At 33.0% G+C, this 18,789-nt stretch overlaps 1 pseudogene; it reads left to right on the forward strand.

The window, feature by feature from the left end:
- The first annotated feature begins 7,782 nt into the window (after window positions 1–7,782).
- Window positions 7,783–18,293, forward strand: LOC142636677 (beta-amyrin synthase-like; annotated as a pseudogene).
- Window positions 18,294–18,789: the final 496 nt, after the last annotated feature.

Genomic DNA, 18,789 nt, shown 5'->3' on the forward strand with positions numbered 1-18,789 from the left:
GTAATTAGTAAAACTTAACGACCAAAACAAGATTGTAGTTCAAGGTTAAAAAAAAGAGAAATTCCCTATGCATTTTGCTGAAAAGATTTTAAGGACCGGTACATGAGCTTGCTTACAAACATCCATGATATACAAAACACGACCTTCTAAAGATTTGTAATAGAACAAGTACTGAAGAATTATATATATCACTACTGTAGCAGGGAGGAAACTTTTGAAGTTACTAATGCTATGCTTAGAGATGTTTTAGTTAAGCATTCACAATTTAAAACTTCACACTAAACTTGCAGAAGAAATATAGCAAAAGCAATAATACAAATGAACTTAGTAATATTATAAATAAGGTCGAAAAGTACCAACTCATCACGCATACCTGCATCCTCAGTTTCTTGGCTTGCTTAAACACATTTGGCCAAATAGTTTCATAAATCCATTAGCAAGAACATAATCAAAATCAAAATTAACACATGTTCCCAAGTTTTCTATGATTGTTTGATATAACTATTTAATTATTATAGTTAGAGTTGTGGGAAACAATGATTAAGATGCGCAGAGAGGGATTGATATGCATAGCTTTGAGTGGTGGCGCTAGTTGATTTGGACCACATAAAAACAATGATTTGTTGTCCATTTTAGTTAGAGTTTATAGTTTGTAATTTGACAAGTACCCCTACCCAAAAGGGAACCAAACAAGAATACAAGAAACTCATAGGACTACAACAAAACCAAAGCCTTTAATTTCCTTTCCACAAACAATGTGCACGTACCAACTTGATACAACATATGCCACTACCAAATCATGATAAAATTAGCCAAAGTAAAACACTTGTCAAAGAAAGCACATATGAACTTACAAGCTAAACCACACAACAAAAGCTTGAAATAAATTCCCTAAAGTCTCAGCATCCTAATCACACTTTTAGATAACTTCCAACAAGTCAGCCCCTATTATAAAATTCTTTTGGTCTACTTAGTGCTATCCAAAAAGCTTAAAATTAAATAGAGAGAAGCCTTTATGTGTCTAGTATGTACCACCAAAGAATCAACTCAAAAACCAAGGAATCAAACCCAAAATCTCATATAAACAACTTATCAAACACTTGGTATGCAAAAAGCACATACTCACACTTCATTTGCATAAGTTCATAATTATCATTTCACTCGCACCCACATTTGCCAAAGTCATTTAAAATGCATAGAAAAAACTTCCAAAAATCAACTCATATCAACATATGCAACAACAAGACCCATATAGTTGATCTAGCAAACCAACCCTCAAATACCCATTAGGAAACTAATCAACCAAAACCTTTTATCAAAGCAAAAACTCTTCAAATGATATGAAATTTTCGGATTTTAATAAAACCATTGCTACCCAAATCATCTTAACCCTCTAATCTAGCATTATTCACCAAAACCCATCAAGTATTTACTATAATAATCATTGAATAGAAAAACCCAAAGGATTTCATAAAAGAAATTGAGCAAAAAGCTTAGATTTTTACCATAAATTCTTGTTGGGAAAAGGCACAAATAAATGAGTATATGGTGGCTAGAGGGATGATCTAACGAGGCTGTTCATGAGAGATGAAGAGGGAGTAAGATTTGGGTGAGAGGAAGGGAGAGGCTACAGCACAAGAAAAATAAGAGAGAGAGAGAGACCAACATGAAAATGAGGAAGAAAGGGGGGGGGGTGGGTGAGAGGAAAATATCTGAGGCCAAAAATGAGGGGCCAAAGTGGTGCCAAGCTAAAAAGAAGAAGAGGGAAGTCTGAAATTTTTTCAGTGGTACGAAGGACCTATTCCAGCGCTTTTTGACCCTATTCCAGCGCTTCAAAAAGCGCTGGGATAGGCCTTTCTCCATTCCCTTGGGGAGGGGCCCTACCCCAGCGCTTTTTGAAGCGCTGGAATAGGGTCACCCTATTCCAGCGCTTTAGAAAGCGCTGGGATAGGCCTTTCTCCATTCCCTTGTAGAGGGGCCCTACCCCAGCGCTTTTTGAAGCGCTGGAATAGGGTGACCCTATTCCAGCGCTTCAGAAAGCGCTGGGATAGGCCTTTCTCCATTCCCTTACTGGGTGACCCTATCCCAGCGCTTTTTGAAGCGCTGGAATAGGGTTACCCTATTCCAGCGCTTTTTAAGCGCCGGGATAGGATAATTTCAAATATTAAATTAATTAAAAAAAAAAGATTACCCTAACCTATAGTGGCGGTTATAAAATGCTGCAATAGGGCATCCTATACCAGTGTTTTTTAAAACCGCCGCTATAGGTCACCTATTGCAGCGATTTATAAAGCGCCGATTTTGAGCTGCCGTAATAGGGTTTCCTATACCAGCGCTTTTAAAAAGCGCTGGTACAGGCTTATCTATTACAGCGTTTTTTAAAAGCGTCGGGAAAAAAACGCTGGGACAGAACGATTTTTTTGTAGTGAAGAGAGAGAGAGAGAGAGAGAGAGAGAGACCAACATGAAAATGAGGAAGAAAAGGGGGGTGGGTGAGAGGAAAATATCTGAGACCAAAAATGAGAGGCCAAAGTGGTGCCAAGCTAAAAAAATAAAGAGGGAAGTCTGAAATTTTTTCAGTGGTACGAAGGACCTATTCCAGCGCTTCAAAAAGCGCTGGGATAGGCCTTTCTCCATTCCCTTCTGGGGGACCCTATCCCAGCGCTTTTTGAAGCGCTGGAATAGGGTGACCATATTCCAGCGCTTCAAAAAGCGCTGGGATAGGCCTTTCTCCATTCCCTTGTGGAGGGACCCTATCCCAGCGCTTTTTGAAGCGCTAGAATAGGGTCACCCTCTTCCAGCGCTTCAAAAAGTGCTGGGATAGGCCTTTCTCTATTCCCTTGTGGAGGGACCCTACCCCAGCGCTTTTTGAAGCGCTGGAATAGGGTCACCCTATTCCAGCGCTTTAGAAGCGCTGGGATAGGCCTTTCTCCATTCCTTTATGGGGTGACCCTATCTTAGCGCTTTTTGAAGCGCTGGAATAGGGTGACCCTATCTCAGCGCTTTTTGAAGCGCTGGGATAGGCCTTTCTCCATTCCCTTATGGGATGACCCTATCTCAGCGCTTTTTGAAGCGCTGGAATAGGCTGACCCTACTCCAGCTCTTCAGAAAGCGCTGGGATAGGCCTTTCTCCATTCCCTTATGGGGTGACCCTATCCCAACACTTTTTGAAGCGCTGGAATAGGGTTACCCTATTCCAGCGCTTTTCAAGCGCCGGGATAGGATAATTTCAAATATTAAATTAATTAAAAAAAAAGATTATCCTAACCTATAGCGGCGGTTATAAAACGCTGAAAAAGGTCTCCTATTGCAGCGATTTATAAAGCGCCGGTTTTGAGCTACCGTAATAGGGTTTCCTATACCAGCGCTTTTAAAAAGCGCTGGTACAGGCTTATCTATTACGGCATTTTTTAAAAGCGCCGAGAAAAAAATGCTGGGACAGAACGATTTTTTTTGTAGTGATTGTAAAGTGAGGTGGTAAAATAGATAAAATACACTTTTGAGGTGCTAAAAGCTAAAATTTTTAGCACCACCACTGTGAATGCTCTATCTTTAATATTAAAAAAAAAAAATCCTAACCAGCCTAGTATTAAAAAAGAATTATTTTGTTTTTGTTGGTAAATGATTGCATTTTAATGTATTTAGAAACAACGATTTTGAGTATTTATAATTTTTAATACTATATGGATGTCTATTTGGAGTTTTTTTTTTTCTTTATACCCCGGCCTCTACTAACTTAAAATCCTGAGTTTGTCCTTGAATTCATGAGGGGTTCTTTGATTCCATAATGTAATAGGTTTAGAATCCATAAAAAAAAAAAAAAAAAAAAAAAAAAAAAAAAAACTCTAAATTTTATTAATGCAAATAATATTGACGGCCTTGCCGTCTACAATTTATTTAGATACTAAAGAAATCCTAAGGTTGCTAGGAAAACATCCACCACTAAAGGGTTGTTACTTCAATGACCAACACAAGTGAAGCCTCCAAATCCACTCAAGCCATCATGAGAATCACCGGGCCAACATGTTAGTTTTTCCTTAACTTCGTTAAGTCTAACTTCTAGCTCTATTAGGAGGTGGTATAATGTGTTTTGGATGCATGCATCCTTACACTCACATGAGGGTGGGCCACACATGTGCAATCCATCCTCATATGAATGTGAGGATGCATACATTCAAAACACCTTGTATTTTCTCCTCTATTAGATAGTTCTACGGCGACTAATTTAGTAGGAGATTTGATTTTAGGATAGTGTGACAGCTTTTGAGGAGACTTGATAAATAAGACTACTTTAAATTTGAATGATATTGTAGCATGTTGCTAAAATTTTAACAGAAGATAAGCTGAGGGCCGGCTCTAGTATGAAAGCAAGTGAGGAGGTCGCCTAAGGCCCCCATGTAGAAAAAGGCCCCCAAATTTTGGCCAATAAAGTAATTTTTTATATTTTAAACTTACTCATTAAGCCCAAAAAGCCAATAAATAAAATAATTTTTTTATCAAATAAAAAACAAGAAAAAGAGAGAAAAATGCTATGTCAACAACATTTTTCAAACAAATCCTAAGTAACAGGTTGTTACTAGCTATTATTGGTGGGGAAAAAAGTAATTTTAATGGTTGGTTTAAATTAGAACCAGTAACAACTTAATATTTAATATTTGTTGTGAAAATATTGTGAATATAACACTTTTCACAAAAAAGAAAAAAAGAAAAAAAAAGGAGCAATACATAAAGAATTTCACAACATTTTTCACAACAGTTGAGCTGACAATTTTTTACTAGTTTTCATCTAAGTCTACCACTAACATTACATTTTTACTTACCATTACCAATTTTCCATATCAACAACTATGAAAAGTTATCAATCTTTTTTTCTATAAATTTTCTAAAGAAAAAAAGATTCTACATGGTTATTTAATAATCTTGCATCTAAAACAAGATAATATGTTAGGAAATATGTGAATGATATTAGGAACATATGTCATTTAGAATTGGTTAATCCTTTGATAAAACACACTTTATTTGTAATTAGGTAGATCTAGGATGTGTTTAATAGTTCAAGGAACAAGAATTCAAGTCCAAGTATTGAAGTCATGCAAATATGTCCAAGAAATAAGTGAAGAAGTGCTGAATTTTAAAACTTGACAGATAACATCTATCGAGATTTAAAAGGCTAATTTAGCCTGATGCTCGATAGCTGCTTGATAGATACCTTATTTATCGAGATTTATGAAAATCAATTTTTCAGATCTTATTTCACTCCAATTCGTGTGTACATGTTTAGACTTTCTTTTCTTACAACCCTAAACATATATAGAGATTATATTAAGGGCTGTCAAAGGTTGCATAGTTGCGCAAATGTGAAACAAAGTTTTGTTCATGCAAATTGTGACTGGAGACAGAATTTGCGTTAGTTCAGCTTTCTCTTGAAGAAGTTATTACGTTTGTACTCCGTTGAGTTTTGTGACCAAGGAGTTTCGTGACCTTCATTGTGTTGATGAACTGAAGAATTTTGCAGCCAACATCCTTCTCAAGTTGATGATTAAATTGCGTACTAGGATCCGCGTATCTATTGGTTAGTCACGTACTGGGAGCCGTGCATTGAAAATGAGATATTGTCACTACATAACAAATTCGATTGTGTATTGAGGTAAGAGTTCAACTATAGATTGGTATAAAGTACTGAAATTCCTTTACTTGTAACCGCTTGTTGTGATAATAGTGGATTCTCGAGAGTGGTGACCTTAAAATCACCTGGTGAAATTTTTGCTTTAAAGGTTTTCCCCAATCATAAATCACCGTGTCAACTTTCTTTTTCGCTACATATTAACTTAGTTGGTGATTTGTTTGTGCTACCACGCGTTTTACATGTTAATTGAATTAATTAATTAACTTGACTAATTAATCAATTAATTTATCATAAAAGATCAATACATTCTTGGCCTATCTTTAAGTAATATTAATTTTTTTATAAAAGAAAGTAATATTTAAATATATAAAAAGTCTCAAGTAAATTTTCGCCTAAAGCCTCTAAATATATCAAACCACCCTGGATAAGCATGAGACGTGGGGTTAATTTTTCATCATTTGGTGAATAGTATAATGCTCTGTTAGTCACGGCAAAGAGGTTAAAAATAATTACTAGAAAAACTAATAATGCTCTTTTTAAAAATTTTAGGAACTAATAATATTCATTTGAAACTAATAATACTATTTTTTAAATATTAATAATAATACTCTTTTTTAAGAACTAATATTAACTCTTTTTTAAATATAAGTTACTTTTGTACGTATCAAGAAAAGTAGAGTAATTAATTTGTAGGTAGAAATTATTAATTTAATACTCATTTGAAACTTTAGGGATCATAAATACTCGATTTCTAAACTTCAAGGACCCATTGTATTTTAGTCCCTTTTTGAATATAAAGTTAACTGTACATATCTAGAAAAGTAGAGTAATTAATTTGCACGTATAAGTTAATGAATTTTTTTAATCATCAAACCAATGAATTAATTATTGATAAGTGAGGCTTTAGATCATAAGGAGATTTGTAATTTTAATGATACAACAGATATAGCCATGGTAATTTGAATATGCAAAGTGTTTGATGTGTTGGCATGCACCATGTGATCAGGGACGGAGCCAACTTAGATTTAAAGGGGGTGGTTTTACTATTGGTTGTGTGTAGTGATTTCGGTTTCCGACATTATTGCTACTTAGTCACTTAATTGCTAGTTGTTAAAAAATTTTAAAGGGTCAGATTATTTGATTTAGGTAAAATTAGTTGACTTTTTTTTTTATTTTTTTTTTTAGTTTTACTATTAGTAATTTTTGTTCTTGTACTAATTTGTTTGGGCTTGTATTTGTTTTTTTTTTTTATAGATTCTAGACTTAAAATTTTTTTAATGGTCTTCAAAATGAGGAAAATGTTTGAATTACAAACTGTTTTACAAATTGCTGATAATGTAAGCGATGAGCTCAAATGCAAACCAATATGAATTTGCTACATTATCAGTTTGTAAAAATGTTATAAAAAAAATTGTGATTATAATAATACTCTTAAAAGAATCAATAATATTAATAAGAAGGGTAAAAGTGTAATTTTTTAAAATAAGTGCTACATCCACAATATTTTCACAACACTTTTACAAAAAACCATAGGTTGTAAGTTGTTTTTCGTTCTAATTTGAACCTACAACTGAAATTATTTTTTTTGTTCACCAATAAGAACATGTAACAATATATCATTTATGATTTTTTTTATAAAAATGCTGTGAAAAAATTTGTGGACATACCATTTTCCCCTTGCTAATTGAAAAATATTCTGCCGTTTTAACCTAAAAAAAAAAAAAGACAAGCACGCAAAACACTATTTTTTTTAAGGGACCAAACACTACTAATATATAAGGAGAATGTCATTAATTATAAGTCATTTTCTATTTTATTTGGTACTGGCACAGCTGACCCTGAAAAGGAAAGCGCTTCTGTATTCAAAACATAGTTCAAAACATAGGTCATTATTGTTGTAGTTCTTCATGTCGTAGTCACCCACTGAGTGTTTGATCTAAGCATCCAAATTGATTATTGAGTTCCGTATGACACCAAACAATCAGCATCGATCAAGTCATTTTCGAGGAACAGAACCTGTCCTTTTTGCACTGCTTCTTGTTTTGGTTTTGTGAATAAAATCTTCCAGTTCAACACAAAAAATTATATAAATATATATATATATATATATATATATATATATATATATATATATATATTGTTACATGCATGGAGTTTGACCCTGAGGCTGGTACACCAGGAGAGCGAGCTGAGGTTGAAGAGGCTCGTCAAAATTTCTATAAGAATCGACATAAAGTCAAGGCCAGTAGTGATCTTCTCTGGCGAATGCAGGTACCCTCCTACCTCTCCTCTCTAACTCCTCCATCTGCACCAATATTGTTTTCTCTACAGTAAAAGTAGTAGTGATTTTTCTGTCACTACTCGTAACTATTGTCGGTAGCAATATTTGACATGATGAAAAGTTTAGTTATTTACTTTTTTACAAGTACAAGTTAGTATTTAGTATAAATAAATTTTCTTTGACAAGATTAATAAATTGGTCAAATTTCATACTGCCATGCCTGACCCTTAATCAACCAAAAATGACTTGGTTCATTATTCATGTCAAGACAAGTGGACCCATTTTAACATGTTGTGCAACAAGGGAAACTCTAATATTAATTATTGTGATTTGGAATTCTCAAAAAAAAAAAAAAAAAAAACTATTGTGATTTGGAGTTAGTAGAAGAGTATTTACAAGAATAATAAAATAGAACATCCACAAGAGATAATGATATTTAAAGTAGTTCGGCTAATTCCATGCTTACTTCCACATTCAACCCTAACTAAAATATCCACTATCAACGGTATGGAGTACAACGACATTAATCAACACTCACAACTCACACAAACAACATTCACAAATCTCATCAACATAAACTCAAAAACCTAAAGTCCCAATACACCTAATAACTCTCTCACACAAAAAAGGAAAAAAAAAAAAAAAAAAATCTCAACGCACAACTAGATAATCTTTTGACCTCAAAAATCTACCAAATTTCTTTTCAAAGAAACTCGATCATGTTTATCTAAGAGCCTTTCACCTCTCCCCATATGGGAGGAACCCTCGGCAAAAGTCACCAAACACTTTGCAACGATGTCTACTTATAGGGCTCCAAATATATTCCTTAATGGACAAGGAATAACCATTACTTCTACAACAAGAAATACTTTTCCTTCTATGTCAAAGAGAATTATTGTTTTTGGCACCAAGTAAATTTTTTGTCTTCTACATCAAAAAATTCTTTCCTTCTACATCAAGGAAACCCAAGCCAAAACTAATTAGGAATTTGAGGCAATATTCAACATAATATGAAGCTATTTAACCCATATAAATAAAATGTCATTGTAATACAATATTAATTTGAAGTGATTAAAATAATTTAAATGTTATATCGATAATTTTTTAATTGAAGCTGTAAAGTCCCTAATCTTTTTACTCAAGACAAAGGAAACTCTCATTTCATTACATCTTCTAAAATTGTGTATTTTAAAATTTGGGTGGAACTTCAATGGGTAGAAATAAGAACTTTCGATTGAATTTGTACTTTAACTTTGTAATTATAAGATAGAATTTGTGCGGATTTTTTTAAAATTTTTTTTTTTATAATTGGTACAATTTATGCATATACAAAATACAAAAATATTTTATTAATTTTGGTCATATTCATTAAATGGGTTGTATATATGTTAATCCAATGCAAGATGTTGCTAAACAAGTCGAAATTGGTCATGTCATATTAACTTGTTTTATAAATGGGTCGTGTTATATTTGAGTGGCTTTGAAATGATAATTTAATGGTTTTGGGTTATGATTTACCTAACTATATAGTATAATACTCTATTTTCAACATAAACAAACATGACCCACCAATATGAATTGCTTCCCATTAAGATAGAAATTGTTGATAAATCCTCCTTTCTTTAATTTGTTTAAATGATTGCAGTTTTTGAGAGAGAAAAGTTTCAAACATTCAATTCCACCAGTAAAGATTGAGGATGTAGAGGAAATCACATATGAAAAGGCCACAATTGCATTGAGGAGGGCTATCAGTTTTTTTGCAGCCTTGCAATCTAGTGATGGTCATTGGCCTGCCGAAAATGCTGGCCCCATGTTCTTCCTCCCTCCCTTTGTGAGTTGCTTTTTAATTATCATTTTCCAAAATTGTGACCACCACTTAAAAATATAGATGTTGTTTTGGCAATTTTTTCTTTAAATAACAAAAAAAAAAAACATATATTAGTAGAGCTTTCTGTGATACAAAAATAAATCATTTGCAAAATAACAGCTATTGCTAAGGATATTTATGAATTTATGTCTTCTAATTTGTAAATTATTTAGAAATATCTTCTAAATCACTGTGGACCCTTGATATAATTGTCATTCCACAAGTACAAAATTCTTGTGAGAAGGGAGGAGTGGGCAATGGCTGAGGTTTAAGTTTCTAAGAGGGAGCTTTGCACACATATACACATAGATTATATTCGAGTAGAATTTCTATATTGTATAAAATAAAATAAAATAAATATCTTCTAAAATAGAATATACTATAATTGGTTAATGATGACATGCTTGTTAGTGAAACTAATTTGATTTTATGCATAATTTCCACACAAAAATTGAAGGCAATATGTTTCTACATTACTGGACATCTTAATATTGTGTTCCGCATTGAGTATCAAAAAGAAATTCTTCGGTACTTGTATAATCATCAGGTACGTATTCTTTGAAGTTTTACATGATCTAATCGAAAATCCACGCAATGCGTGAAAAAATGTAATATAATTTTTTTATAAGAATATAATGTAACATTAGTAGGTTAAAATAATGCATGTATTATTTAAAAGTATTTAATATTTTTATAAGTTTTATGTAATGGAACATATAATGTATTTTGTATTCAACAACAATATATATATATATATATATATGAATGAAAAATGTAATTTAATAAAAAGATCTAAATTAAAAAATTATAATATTTTTTATATAAAAGAAGACGATGTTATTAAAATGACTTTTATAAAAATATATCATAATCGGTTGACTAATTTAACCATATCAAGAATTTTTAAAAAAAAATATATATATATATATATATACACATCAATTCCATTGAACACATGTAACATGTTACATTAATTTTAAATTCTTATATAAGTTTAGAATTGTAGAATTTTTTTTTCAAATATAAGTATAATGCATATATTATTGAAGTGAACCAGAATAGACAAAATAGATTGAAGTGAACCGAATTAACCAAAGTGGGAGGAATGTGATGAAATGGGCCAAAATGCTACATTGATATGATTCAAAGAAACATAACAATAATAAATGTTAATCTTTAGCCTTTAGATATTATATAGATTTGTTACTTTCTTTTCTTTTCTTCTAGTTCAAACTTCATGTCTATCAATTATGCTATAAATTTATCATATTTTAGAATGAAGATGGTGGCTGGGGACTTCACATAGAAGGCCATAGCATCATGTTCTACACAACTCTCAGCTACATTTGTATGCGTATACTTGGGGAAGGACTTGATGGTGGTAAGAACAATGCTTGTGCAAGAGCACAAAAGTGGATCCTTGATTATGGTAGTGTGGCACACATACCTTCTTGGGGAAAGTCCTGGCTTTCGGTATGACAATTTCTTTACCAAGATACATCACATTAGAGTTATATACTAAAAATAATTGGCATTGTAAATTAGAATCTAATCACATTGCAGATACTAGGTGTGTTTGAATGGATTGGATGCAACCCAATGCCACTAGAATTTTGGCTCCTTCCTTCATTTCTTCCCTTGCATCTAGGTTTATACATTATCTAATTACTTACTCATTAAACATCCTAAGAATTCTGCTGTATTTTTTATCTTTATTGCATAATGTAAGCTTATGAAATAAATTAATGCAAGGTTGAATTAAGGTTAGCATGCCTCTGTCACTATAGGGGTTTTGCTTTTCTCATACAATAAAACTAACTACATTGAATAAATATTTAGTACTTCTAGCTTGTCAACTGTTTGGTGCCTAAAATGCAGCCAAAATGTGGATCTACTGTCAGTTGGTGTACATGCCTTTTTCATACTTATATGGGAAAAGATTTGTAGGGCCAATCACACCTCTTATTCTTCAATTAGGGGAGGAACTCTTTGCTCAACCTTACAGTGAAATTAATTGAAGAAAAATGCGTCATCTATGTGCAAAGGTGAGTTTACCTTGATTTTTTGCTCAAGATTAATAAATCTAACTAAGGTAAATCCATGAATTCAATTTGTGCAAATAAAACCCATGTTTGAATTGAAATTGACCACCCGTCAGGTAGGAACAAAAGTAGGCCTTAGTGATCCGACAGTGCTGACTGCTTATGGATTGGCATATAGGATTTTCAAATTTTCCTCATATGCATTGATTTTGCAAAACCATAACTACAGGAGGATCTCTACTATCCCCATCCTTGGATACAAGATATGCTATGGGATAGTCTATACATATTAACTGAGCCTCTTCTTACTCGTTGGTCCTTCAATAAGTTAGTCAGAGAGAAAGTTCTTCAAGTAACAATGAAACATATTCATTATGAAGACGAGATCAGTCGATACATTACCATTGGACTTGTCGAAAAGGTAATGTGATTCCATATTCAATAAAAGCAGTAGACCTGGCTAATTTAGTCAATAAAACTTTACTCCTAATGCCACTTGCACTTAACAGGCGATATGTATGCTTGCTTGTTGGGTTGAAGATCCGAATGGGGATTATTTCAAGAAACATCTCGCTAGGGTGAAAGAATTCATATGGATTGCTGAAGATGGAATCAAGATGCATGTTAGTACACATGTTTTGCAAACAAATTGTGGAACTATTACCTATCTTTTGTAGATCAATATTTGAGTTTATATTGAACTATGAATGATGATATTACTTTTAAAAAAATCTTTATAGAGCTAGTTATGTAACCAGTATACACATATATTTGGACTTATGTGTTGAAGGACATTGCAAGAAAAAAAGGAATTGCTGACTATGATTTACGCCATTTGTATGCAGAGTTTTGGTAGTCAATCATGGGATACTAGCTTCACTATTCAAGCTCTTCTTGCTAGTGATCTCATTAATGAAATTGGACTGGTATTGGCGAGAGGGCATCACTTCATAAAAAAATCTCAGGTTTGATTTTTAGATTCTTTAAAATATCATTATCCAGTATTGATTCAGAGTTATCACATCCCCCTTAGACATTGTGAAGGTCAGGGGCAATCCTTCTAGAGACTTTAAAAGAATGTATCGTCACATTTCAAAAGGATCTTGGACTTTTTCTGATCAAGATCATGGATTACAAGTTTCTGATTGCACCGCACACATTTTGAAGGTAACTAGCTCCATTTATGCTTGATTGAAATCTACTGTTACTCCTAGTCCATAATCACTTTTTTTTGTCATCGAATTTTTATTTGGTTCACAGTGCTGCTTGCTTTTCTCAACAATGCCATCAGAGGTTGTTGGTGGAAAAATGGAACTTGAGAGGTTATTTGATTCTGTAAATATTCTACTTTCCTTACAGGTGAGGTCTGTGAGGATTAACTTTCCCTAGCATTGTATTTTTATGAATACTTGTTTTGCTTGTATAGTCACGAATAGGTAATTTAGGTTGCGTTTAGTTATTCTTGACACAAAAGTGTCAACAACAAGAAATCACTTATCCGAATCTTGAGGGATTTGTTTTTCTTAGAGCTTCTTATCCAAAATTGTCTTTAGCTTTCACTATTTGCTTCTGTTATAAAAAATAATTAACACTCATCGCATTGTGAAACTCACTCTGTAGAAACTTTGTATAACATTTGTCTTTTGTTTTTTGTTTTTTTTTTTGGGTGGCTTGTTTCTTTCCTTAGTATTTCACTATGTTCATTCATGCAGAGTAAAAATGGTGGTTTGCCAGCCTGGGAGCCTGCAAGAGCTGAGGATTGGTTAGATGTCAGTACCTTAACGTATTGGGATCATGTTGAAATATTCTTTTGGAAATACTTTTAAATTATCGATGTCAAGAAATTGACACTTAATAGCTTTTCATCAGTAGAGTGGGCCTATTGGTGAAGGATGTAAGAGTCTCACTAAACGTGGTTTGGTAATATTAAAAAAAAAGTGATTAATGGACCAATGAAATAAAGTAGATTGATTGAAGTCGGAAGAACAAAAAGGGTAGCATTTTTGTAACAAACTTAACCCAACTTACTAGATTAACCAATTATGATAATTAATGGATTTCTCGTTAATGAAAAACCTATGGATAAATCCAAATGAAACAAAAAAATAAAATAAAATAAAAAAACACACACACACCAAGGGTATCACCTACCCCAAGAAAGTTTTTACCATTTAGAATTAAATGGTACAACTTAATGGGCCTTCAAGAGAATCAAAATTCCTAATTGAATACTCATCCAATCGAAATCAATCAACAGGCATATGTCAATCAATCAAGATGTAGTCGAGATTTCAGAGACTACTGAAATAGTCATCATATTGTCATAAATTTTCCAACGCTAAACTAACGAATAGTAGTAAAAATCAATATGTCAATTAAAAAAAAATACTAGAAAGTATGAAGAATAGAATGGCAGAAGAGAATATATGTGGCGATCTTGCCTATTCTATTATGGATCCATAGCTAACCTAGAAATTTTGGCAATAAGCCTAGGTTTTTGTTGTAATATATATATATATATATATATATATATATATATATATATATATATATATATATATTTGTGGAAGTTTTACTTTCTCTACTTTTCTTTTTTCCTCTCTCAGTTACTTAATCCCATAGAATTCTTGGAGGATATTGTTGTTGAGCACGAGTACGTTGAGTGCACTGCATCAACAATCCAAGCTTTGGTTTTGTTTAAGAAGTTGCACCCAGGGTATAGGATGGAAGAGATTGATAGTTCCATTCGAAATGGTATTAGCTACATTGAAAACACACAACTGCCTGATGGTTCATGGTATGTTCGTCTACTAATTCACTAGATATGTTTGAATTATTACAAATTAATTACATGATGAATCTTTGCCACAGGTATGGAAGTTGGGGAATTTGTTTTATCTATGGTACATGGTTTGCACTAGGTGGATTGGCTGCAGTTGGTGAGACTTACCACAATTGTCCTACTGTGCGCAAAGCAGTTGACTTTCTACTCAGAACACAAACAGATAATGGTGGTTGGGGAGAGAGCTATCTTTCATGCCCAAACAAGGTAATGTTTCAAAATGGATTATGTTGTAAGCCTTTTTTTTTTCATCTTTTAATAATTAATATCTTTCATTATATATGTCAAATTATAAATATGAAACTAAAAAAAAATAATAAAATACATGTAGAATGAAAGATATCAAAAGCATGAAAGGAATTATCATGTTTCACACTTTAGCCTGTGTCAAACCGTGAGCTGTGCCGTTTCACCTCAAAACCAATTGGTGATGAGAAAGACACACTCGAATCTTTTATGGCATTCGACATCATGCCACGTGAGCTTGTTTTTAGAGTAGTTGTAGGGAGTCAAATTGTAGTCCCCCAACAATCCCTACCTCATAATGACACTTTTATGACTCGAATTCATGACCTTGGCTCTGATATCATTTGTCGGATAGTGAGCTGTGCTATTCCATCTCAAAACCAAATGATAATGAGGAAGACACATTCAAATTTTTTATGGCATTCGACATTACGTCATGCAAGCTTATTTTTAGAGTGATTTGTAGGGAGTCAAATTGTGGTCCCCAACAACTTGAAACATAAATTCACAGCTGAAAGCCTTTTTGTGATTACTACTTTACTATTCATAGTTGTTTTTTACAATAAAACCTAAGTAAGGTATATATTATAACTTACACTAGGAAATCCTATGTACGTTTGTCCATGGATCATGGATAAATGCTAGAAGAAAGGACGGAACCATGTGGGGGTTATATGCGCCAAATTAGATATTCGAATGCAACTTTGCCTCCCTTCATCAAATCAGCCCAAAATGTTTTATCTGAATCCTTGTGCTTCTTCTTGTCTGCACTGTCATACTGTAATGGTTGATGTTTGATGTTTGAATAGCAGAAATTCTCCTTTATTTTCTTCTTCTTCTTTGGCTTCGATTTCTCCACCACCTCGTTGTGATCCTCCTCAATTATTTTTTTCTGTCTTCTGCTACGAATTCTCCACCAGCACATTGTCTTTTTGTTTTCTCCAAAGGTTTTTTACCTTCCCTATATCTACTTTTAAGCTTTTGTTCAAAAATGTCAAACACAGACGTGTAATGCTAGGGACACATAAACTACCACAATTTTTGTCATAACTCGTTATGTGGTAAGTTGTGAGTCGTAGAGGTGTGAACTTACCATTTGATGTTTACTATTCACAACTTACCACGTGGCGAGCTGTGGCAAAATTTGTGGGACTTTATGTGTCCCCAACTTTACTTGACACACATATGGGATTTTTACTATTTTCTTTTGTCCAAGAGTCATCTACTCTACATGTGGGATTCACTTCTTCACATCTTTCTTTTTCCTACCTTTTATCTATTTTGTTTTTTATATTAATGATGTGTTATAGGAATCTATATGTGTCTTGTGCAAAATATTATTAAGTAAAGTATATGAATTTATAGCTTAAAAAATAGATATATAAATTTACATTTTTTAAAATATCTTAAATAAAAGGACAGAGTTGTGATGAAGCACTTAAGCGTGATGGTGAAGCACTTAAGCGAGATGGTGAATTCTACATAGATAAATGGATTGTTTAAGTTGCTTATGCTTGGAATTGTAAATTGGTAACTAATATTTTTCAAAATGAAATGATTGGAGTTGTAAAGTTAATATTTTAATATTTTTTGTATTTAATATATTTTTCAAAAAAAAGAAGGAATATTGATAAATAAATAAAATAAAAATGGTAAAATGTCGTTGATGAGGTGGCACAACAAAAATTTTACAAAATTAAAAGCAAACACTTCCATTATTATTATTATTATTATTATTATTATTATTATTATTATTATTGTAAAATTTTTAGACTCCTTAAAACACCAGTTGATTAACTTAGTTATTTAGTCAAGTGATTACTTAGATAAATTATTCAAATCTAGATTAATACAAACAAATCATATCATGTAAAGAGTACAGAAAAGTAAATAACACACGATATAATGACTTAGGAAAACCAAACCGGTAAAAAACCTAAAGAGGATTTAACCTAGTTATCCTCAAAGTAAAACAGATCTACTATAAAAGAATTGAATTTTTACAATAACGACTTAGACCACTAACATCCTATTGCTACCTCGAGTAGAAAACTTACTACCACGACCACATGACAGCTTCGAGTCCACGAACTACTTCTTTCTCAGATCTACAGCATCCACAAGTACACCACTTGTTTTTCTTTAAGCTCTTTATGCAGCAACTGAAACGATCACCAAGCTCTTGACATCAATCTCAATCTTGATAACCCTAAGTATGTATGAAGGCAAACGCCTCTACATCTCACTAGAGATTAACACATACAGCATAAACAACAACCTCAAAACGTGGCTAGGGTTTTTCCTTTTATACTTAAGGCAAAACATAAAACCCTACATATCATATGGGCTTGGGCTGAGTTGAAAAATTCTGCATGCAGAAAAACATTCTGCACGAGTTTCGATCCATCGAGTCTAATTTTCGATTGATCGAGCCTTGTAAAAATTGAATAGTAATTTCCTGCAATTATTCGATTCTAATTTTATATAAACACATACTTTGAGCAGCTTAAATTTAGACTAAACGTTTTGATCATGGTTTGCCAACATATACATATTGAAGTTCTAATACATTAGTTCCTAATTTTATAGAACCTAACAATTATTATTATTATTATTATTATTATTATTATTATTATTATTATTATTATTATAGTACAAATATCTTTGATAGAAAGTAAAATATCGAATTCTTTATGCTTGATTATATAGGAATATGTACCACTTGAAGGAAACCGGTCAAATTTGGTACAGACTGCATGGGCAATGATGGGTCTTATTCATGCTGGATAGGTTAGTCTGTTGTTCAAAAATGGATCATTACATATTGATATTGTGTTATCATATGTTTTTCTTGAATAGTTCTAATAAATATTTTCTTACTTGTAATAGGCTAAAATAGACCCGACACCGCTTCATCGCGCGGCAAAGTTGATAATCAATTCTCAAATGGAAGATGGAGATTTTCCTCAACAGGTATCTTCTTATTTGTCATAGCTTCAAATAACAATAGTAAAAAAAATATACTAACAGGAAAAATGAAAATTGACATGAACACAAAGTTCTTTTTTGAACTATGAAGAACAATTTTACCCTTGTCTAGTAAACTTTCCAGTAGTTTTCTCAGAAACCTAAGTAACTGAAGCTTGACTTTCTATTTTAAAATTCGGATAGAAAAGGGACAAAGTAATATTAAAACAATATGAAGTACTATGTTAAGTTGAATTTTACTTATAATACTTTCTAACCACTTATCACATGTTATGGCAGGAAAGCACTGGAGTCTTCTTCAAGAACTGCATGTTACACCATGCAGCATATCGAAATATCTACCCATTGTGGGCTCTAGCAGAATACCGCAAGTGTACCCCATTGCCACCAAAAGTCATGTAACCAACCACTACAAGAGCAGCAGAGGGAGTTGTTAATTTGTTATCTATTATGTACTACCTACTTTTCTCTTAGTTCTTGCCCACCAACACTGTTTCCTTGCAGCTATTGATGGGCCAAAATGGCCCAATACCACCCTTTCACAAAATTTTTAGCCAAAAAACACTGTTTCAAAAATAAATGGGGATGTACCACTTTTTCAAGTACTCGAACTCACCAAACTCGAGTACCATATTTTCTACTTCCACCGTGGCATGGCTGACATGGCATTTTGGAATTAAAAAATGCCACTTAGTACTCGAGTTTCTTGAACTCGAGTACTGTATAGTGTGGTACCCGAGCCCACTAAACTCGGGTATCAATCTGGGTTGGCCGCAATTCATGCCAATTGATACTCTAGTTTCATGGACTCGGGTACTGTGTTAGAAGTACCCGAGTCCATGAAACTTGAGTACTAATCTGCGTTGCCCTCAATTTGTTGAGTGCACATGCCGATTGA

The sequence above is a fragment of the Castanea sativa genome, chromosome 5 (genome assembly GCF_040712315.1).
Source record: "Castanea sativa cultivar Marrone di Chiusa Pesio chromosome 5, ASM4071231v1".
NCBI classification, from domain to species: Eukaryota; Viridiplantae; Streptophyta; class Magnoliopsida; order Fagales; family Fagaceae; genus Castanea; species Castanea sativa.